An 8,394-nucleotide genomic window follows, 5' to 3' on the forward strand; every position below is an offset into this window, starting at 1 on the left:
TTATTATATTTTTTCTTTGCAAGTAAAAATTCTGTAATTTTAAAAATCATCAAAATTGAAGAATATTTTACTGTAAGACGTCAAAATTGAAATATTCTAAAAAATGTTCCATATTACATACATTTCGAATACACTTTTGAAAAAAAACTTGTGATCTTTAAACCATTGTAATTTAAGAATGACTTTTCATACATCTTTGAAAATTAAAAGTTTTCAGTTCTGAATCTTCAAAATTGAATAGCTCGTTTTCATAGTTTAATGCGTGCACTTTAACTACCTTTTTTCAAATATCGTAAATACTATCACTTAAATCGAAGACTGTGATTTAAGCTTCTGAAGAATTACAGCCATAAATTGTAACTGCAATTTTTTTCGATTTGCTTTTAAAGAAATTTCTCAAAGCACCTACAGTTTTTACCATTACATTCTCATTAAAAAAACTCGGGCTTCGCACTCGATAATTTGTGTCCATTTGAAAAACTTCATAAAGATAATTTGTAAGTTCTGTTAAAATCTACTAAAAACAACGCTTTAAACTCATATATCTCTTAAAAACCAAAATATCAGATTTTTGAAAATGATTCAACTTATGCAACTTTTGTCTAATTAAGAAATTTCCTGATAATAGTGTCAAAAAACATACATTTTATATCTAGTAGAATTTTTAAATGATATTTCTTAATCTATTGAAAAAAAATTTTTTTTTCCTTTTTTTTTTAAATTTTCAAAGTGTTGAAAAGCAAATCACTTTTTGAATTTCCATCGCATAAAAAAATGTTATTAACATAATTTTCAAGTCTATAAGAAAAATTTTTTTTCTATTTTTCGAAACATTTTCAAAATTTTGAAAAGTATATAACTTTTCCAATTTTCATTGAAATTGAACATATTATTTGGATAGTTTGCAAGTCTTCTACCCATTGATAAGAAACGTTCACAAACATTTCTGCTTTACAAACTTAACCTTCATTTTGGAAACCGTAAGAAGTGTATCAAAGGCTGACTAGATTGGACAAATCCTTCAAAAGTTAGCGTGGCTACAACATTCAGGTAACCATAAATAAAGATATACAGACAGACAGACATACAGAAACACAAACCCCGATAAAATTCTATGATTTTCGGATTCTGTGAGTGCCGAAACGTAAAGATCCGTTAAAAACCAGAGATCGAAAATTTGGACGATTACATAACACTCTCATGAATGATAAAGTAAAAATTTTTCCAAATTACATACCTTTAAAATATGATTCTTGAAAATCAAATAAGTTGTAATTCTACCTATATTGTCAAACTTCAAGAATTCTTAATTGTAACTCTTGAGAATTCCAGAGCTTCGAGTTACAAATCCTTTTTAAATTAAAAGCATTTAAACTGCAAATTTTTAAAATGGAAGAATTTGAATTATTAATCTTCGAAATTGTAGTACTTTAGGATTTTTTCATTTTTCTAACTAAAAATGTCTAAATTATTAAAGTTTCTAGTTTCATAATACTTAACACAATATTTATTTAACTTACCTTGAATTTACTTTTAATCTTTAAAATCCCATGAAAATGACTTAAAATCCTGTAAAATCCTTCGAAATCTTAAAATACCTTGAAATATTTTAAAAGCTACTAAAATTCCCAAAAATTGATTTATATCCTTTAACAATTTCGCGCATCATCGGAATGTCAATTTTCTACATTGATTGTCAAAGAGATTTTTTTAGTTTCATGACGCCTTTATCTCGAATCGGGTTTCATAAATTACGAAAAAAATTCTTTAGGCCAGTTAAATTTTGTTTTCGTCTATACTTTGGGTTCATTGAAATCTCTGAAATCCTCAGAAATCTGTGCACATTCTTTGAAATCTTTCAAATTTCTTACAATTTTGTTAAAATATTTCTGTATATCTCTTCACTTCCTTTTTAAACATTTCAAAATCGTTTAAAATTTCTACCAATCTCTCAAAATCCTTTAAAATTCCTTACTCTTCTTTGTAATTTGCGACAATTGTTTTTCGTCCCTTGAGTCCATAGGAACTATGAAGAAAAATTTTAACCATGCCAAAGAATCTCTTTGCACTCGCTTTGTAGGCATTGCAAATTGCTGAAATCATGCATATCTTGCAAAAATTTAATTCATTATCACAATTTTTGCTGCCTTTCAAGTGTAATATTTTTGGGGAGTGGTTACGAGTATCAAAATTTAGACACAAGTAGCCAAGTTTTTTTGGCATGAATAGAGGATGCTGGAAAAGAGGAAATTTTCAGCGAATTTTCTGTGCGTATAGCTCTTTTTTTTTACCTGTGGACTCTGCCAATATTGATACCGATTGCTGGTAAACTAGATTCATCTGTGAAAGTTCTTATTACAAGAGTAATTTTCTTATTCCTTTTATCATATTGGAAGATACTTTTAAATACATTCGATCCCGAATCGCACTCTTCTACAATATTTTAATATAATTTTACGTTTTCAGCTAATGTTCGTACCTCCAGAATACAACAAAGCGAATGCTGAAATCCCCTTAAAGAAAAATTTTCTTTTCTATGGGATGGGTGAGGCTCAAGTTAAGCAAGACGTTTTTATACAACAGGGTTGCCCCGTCAGTTCATGTACAATAATTCGCGATAATCCTGCCGAGGCTGACTTACGTTTATTCAAAGGCTACGTGGATGAAAACGATCAAAGACCTCTCGATCAGGTATTTAAATCCCCGTAAAATTAAAACCTTGTCATGTTGAATAAGTCGAGCCTCTAAATTATCTATTTGTGTAGTGGAAGCTTATAATTTGTCCCCTACGGGCTTATATTTTTCTTGTTACTTCTTCCCTATTCGTTTACACATCCCCCATACACAGAGAGCAGCAGTTGTAAGTATTTAAAGAAACCTTTTTTCTCTAGAGGTACCGGTCCCCTGACTTTCCGGGGATGAACTACTCCCATGCTAGGCCCGTGTTCACCGCATGGGTCGCCGAGGCTCTTCCAGAGTGCGAGGCGGTAATCGAACCCGCAAGTCGACGGAGTGGGTCGAAAGCCTACGCTTTAGCCCCCACGACCATCGTCCCACTTAAATGATTTATTTTAAAGTCCTAATCATTCTTCTTATTGTTTGACCCTAGGGCAGAATTCAGGAACAGTTATAAAATTACCTCAATAAATTTGAAAAATACTATGGGAAATTACCTTCAAAATGCTACCAAGAACTCTAAAAAATTACAATTATTTTCTCAGTTACTTACATTTTTCAGAAACATTGAAATGTGATGCTTGTTTCCTCTGAAAGTACTGGGCCCATAACCTGTGAAAATATTTTTACAATTTAAACTTTTTCTGCAGTTGAAACTTTGTGCATAGCTCTCTTAGGCAAAGTTCTTTTCTAAATTTAATGACCCCTAAAGTTCAATAAGCGATTGTCTGAGATAAAGTAGCAAAAGTGAATGTCGTGGCGAACAACTTTATTTGTTTAAGATAAGGTAAAGAGAAAAACAATTTTTTAGGCTCATTGTCGGGTTAATGGTTAGCGCCAGGGTCACCAATTATTCACCAATTATTATTGATTCGAAGCGTTTATTTTGAAATATTTCGTCCGGCAAAATTGCTCTGGAATTTTCGATTGTAGTATTTTTTATTAAATAAAGAGAACTGAGCATTTTCGTTTCAGTTTATGTTTCAATCCCTCCGAAATGAGTTCAAGGTTATTTGTAAGCAACCCCCGACACTTGACTTAAAGCGAGAGTTTGGTGTATTTTAAATAATTTTTGAAGAGTTTAAACTATTAAATATTGGTTAATCATAATTAAGGTTTTCTTGTCTTTAGGTATGGCTGCTTTACTTTTTGGAATCTCCCTATCATACATCGAGTTTCAAGAATGTTATAATGAATTGGACTGCAACTTATCGTCGAGATAGTGATTTAGTAGCGCCATACGAAAGATGGCACTACTATGATCCTAGCATTACTCAAATCCAACAGACTTCTAATAATGCTGCGAACAAGACGAAAAAGGTAAGAAATTTTTTTTTTGAAAAACCACATTATCATTGCCATTTTAAAAAGTTTCATTAGGAAATTTGAAAAAAAAATCTAAGCACGTTACATGGATCGCGCGACAAACTTTTTTCAACCCGTTTGTGTCAAGCGGTAGTTCTTCGAATTTGTAATCCGAACGTCCGAGATCAGCTCCTGCTGAGGGCATTTTTTGCCAATTTTTTTTTATTGCATTTAACTATTAAATGTATTTGAAGAGCGCCAATTACAAAACCAATATTTCAAGGAAAAGTCAGTGCTGTGACACCCTTGGAAAAGTCAGATTGCTTATGCAATTTTTGTTTTAAAAAATCACTCATTACTGTTAATTTAAAATATTAATATTATTACAATAATACAAAATTTATTTTATTCATATTCTATTTTTATGTGATTTTATTTTAATATTGCCTGATATTTGAATATTCATTTGATTCTTATTACACTGTTTTTTATATTTTTTGTTTCTATCGCATGTGAAAATTATAATTACCAAACTATTATCGTTCAATTAAATAAAAAATTGTAGAATTTTCTTTGCGAAACTTTTCTTGGAGGAATATTGGTAGAGGTTGAAAACATTTTTGTTCAAATAAAAGAAAATGGTTAAAAAAATATGTGGGCTATTTTTAAATAAATTAATTAATCAAGTAAAATAAAAATAAATTGAATACAAAAATTGCAAAAATGCTGACAGCAGGAATGGAGGGCGGACTCTTCTGTTACAAAATCGGAGCGCTACCGCCTAAACAAATCAGAAGTTAAAAGACTCTCTCATCAAGATACATCTAACGCGCGTCGATTTTTATAAAGGCGTTTCAACTCAGAATGGCTAAAAAAAATTTGCTTAATATTACAAGTTTTGTAATGAACTTTCACAGTTTTTCTAACAGCATGTTAAATTAAAAAATTAAAAATTTGTTCATAAAAAAAATCAAAAACTTGAAGTTTTAGTTTAGAATGCAAATATTTTTAATACACAGACTTCGAAGATGGTAACATTTTTAATAATTCTAGACAATTTTAGAGAATTCAGGGTTTTTGTAGATTTCTAAAACGGATATTGTTATTAATCTTGAAAAAAATATTTTACAGTATATGCGGAGTAAATAAAAAAAAAATTGAATTTTATTGTAAGTTTCTGGAACTTTTTTTGAAGGGCAGAATAATCATTCAGAAAGACATATTGACTGAAGCTATAGAGCTCTTTATTTATTCATATTTTTATTTATGCATTTTCTTAAGTGATAATTTCTTTATTTAAAAAAGTAACTATTTTGTTAAAAATTCATGTATTTTGTTGAAAATTCGTATTTTGTAGTAGAATATTCAGCTATGTGATTATAAATTCATATTTTTTCTTGACAAAGTTATTTCTTTATTTGAAAATTTATCTATTTTTCCAAAATTCCTTTTTTCTGTGGTAAAAAATATAACCATTTTATTTTCCGTTGAAGAGTTATCTTTTTTTTTCATTTCTATTATAAAAATTCGTCTTTTTTGATAGAAAATTAATCTTTATGGTTGGAAAGTGATCTTTTTGAACAAAAATTCAGATAATTAGTTCAAGATTAATTTGTTTGATTAAAAATTCATTTATTTCATTAGAAATTAATTTATTCGACTGAAAATATATTTTTTTAATTAATCTTTTATTAAATAAAATTTTTCTTCTGTCGAAAATTTAACATTATTGTTAAAAATTCATTTCCGATTGGTTGAAAATTAATTTTATTGTTTGAAAATGTATTTTTTTTTCTTTGAAACTTTATCTTTTCTGGCAGGAAATCAATGCTTATGGCTAATAATTCATCTTTTATGTCGAAAATTTTACTATTTGGTTTAAATTTCATCTTTTTGAAGTCATGTTGAATAATATTGTTCTCTCAATTTTTTTGTTGTTAAATTTTTGTTGTTCAATATTGATCTATTTTGTTGAAAATTCGTTTAACTGTTAAAAAACCCAACTTTTTTTTGTTTAAAATAAATTTTTTAACTGAAAAGTTAACTGCTTCATGTTTGGTTCAAAATTTATCTTGTTTAGTTAATAATGAAAATATTCGGTTAAAATCTCACTTGTTTTATTGAAACTTTTTCATTTGTAGTAGATATGGTCTTCGTTGTGAAAAATTCATCTTTTTGGTTTAAAATTAATGAGTTAAGGTTTAGGCTTCGAATTTGTATCTTAAGAATTTGTCTTTTTGATTATATTCAAAAAATTTTTATTTAAAATATACATATCTTTACTCGAAATATTAATTGATACACTTTTCAGTTGATAATTTATTTTTTTAAATTGAAAATTCCACAACTTTCTTTAAAATTCGTTTCCTGTTGGTTAAAAATCAATTTTTTAAACGAATAATTCGAGTGTTTGGTTAAAAATTAACTTTTTTATTTAAAGTTCTGATTTACGGCTTGAAAATTCAACTGTTTTCTAGAAAACTCGTCTCATTGGCTGAAAAATTGAACAATTTAGTAGAAAACTTAACTTGTTAGTAGAAAATTCTTTTTTTTTAAATTAATTGTTTTCAATAAACATTAAAGTATTGCATTTACGGATAAAGATTGGTCTTTTTTAGTTTTGAAACTCAAATTATTTGATTGAAAATTTACGGTTTTTTTTTTTAATTTGACCTTTCAGTAGAAAATTAACCTTGGTGCTTAAAAATACAATATTTTGTAAAAATTTCCAATTAGTAGTAAATTGATCTTCTTTTAGGTCGGAAATTTAACTATAGTAAAACTATTCTATAGCGCCGATTTCGGCGCTGACAGTGGGTGGGAACTAACTCATTATAGCTCGCTCCGCTTTTTTTTCACGTCTGACTGCTCGCCTGAGTGACAGCCGCAGATCCCGCGCCCCCCGCGCAGCACCTGTTCCACCTACGTGCGGCGCGGCGTCAAGTGTCGGAACAGCTATAGAAAGGAGGGCTATTGAAGAGTTTCACTGTATTTGGCTTAAAGTTAGAAACTTTTCTTTCTTTTTAAACTGATTTCTTTGCCTAAAAATTTGAGTACAGTGAAACTCTTCTATAGCTCTGGTTTCGGGGCTGACGGTGGGTGGCAACTAACTCATTATAGCCTGCTCCGCTTTTGTTTGTTCACACTTGACTGCTTGCCTGAGTGACAGCCGCAGATCCCGCGCACCCTGTGCCGCACCTGTTACACCAACATGCGGCGCGGCGTCAATTCTCGGAAGAGCTATAGAAGGAGGAACTAGTGAAAAGTTTCACTGTATCTCATTTAAAGGTTCACCACAAAAGTTAAATATTTCTTTAATTGTTTTAATTAACTTCTTGGGCGAAAATTCATCTGTTAAGTTTAAGATTTATACTGTTTATTCAAAAATCAACATGTTTCCAAAACGCAAATATTTTCTGGTAAAAAAGGTCGATTTTTTTTCATAATATCCTATTTGGCTTAATAATTTAACAATTTTGTTAAAATTGTTGTTATTTATGAATTAAAGAATCGGTTTTGGTTGAATTTTCAACTACTTTGATGAGAAATCGTCTTTTGTTTTAATTTAACTGTCTTTGATTTAAAACAAAAATCTTTTTTTGATTAAATATAAACTATTACATTTTTCGTTAAGAATTCATTTTTTCTTTGAAATTCAACTACTTAGCTAAATAATATAATAATTTATTAGACATCTATTCAGTTGGAAATGTAACTGTTTTATTAAATATTACACTAATCTGTTGGAGATTTACAATTTTTAATAGAAAATGTATTTTTTTGCTTAAAACTTTATTTTTTCAGTTGGAATTGGGGGTACAAATGTATGATTGAAAACTGATCTGTTTTAGTTGCTTGACATTTTCTTCTCAAGTGGGGGTCTGTCTGTATTGTTGAGGGTTCAACTGTTTTATCGAGGGTGCCTGTTTTTGGCTGTGATTCGGATGTGAATGTTTCTTGAAAATTGGTCTTTTTGGTCTTTTTTTGTTCTTTTTCTGGATCTGCATTTTATGTTTCTCTGGTTCTGCACATTTGGAGTTGGAATTTTCTTGACTTTCAATATACCAGGTGTATACATATGAAACCGGTATTGCCATCTAGCGGCCAGTAGGCACACTTGTAGACACTGTCGGAACTTACCATTTGTGCTAATTGGCGTACTGTCATCTGTCAACAATATCCAATACCAAACATTTCAAGTGTCATATGACATCGTGATTTTTTTCGCTCTTGAAAATGTCGAAATATGTGCCTTCCAACAACGATTTGCGGGGAGCATTAATTTTCTGTTTCCATTTGGGTAAATCGGCAATAGAATCTCATCGAATGCTTGTCAAAGCTTACGGAGAGCATGCTCTTGGTCGAACGCAGTGTAATGAGTGGTTTAACAAGTTCAAAAGTGGCAATTTTGAT

At 29.8% G+C, this 8,394-nt stretch overlaps 1 pseudogene; it reads left to right on the forward strand.

Moving 5' to 3' along the window:
- Positions 1-936: 936 nt before the first annotated feature.
- The window catches only part of LOC117178427, a 40,162-nt pseudogene continuing 32,704 nt past the window's right edge, over positions 937-8,394 (forward strand).

The sequence above is a fragment of the Belonocnema kinseyi genome, chromosome 8 (genome assembly GCF_010883055.1).
Source record: "Belonocnema kinseyi isolate 2016_QV_RU_SX_M_011 chromosome 8, B_treatae_v1, whole genome shotgun sequence".
Lineage (NCBI taxonomy): Eukaryota > Metazoa > Arthropoda > Insecta > Hymenoptera > Cynipidae > Belonocnema > Belonocnema kinseyi.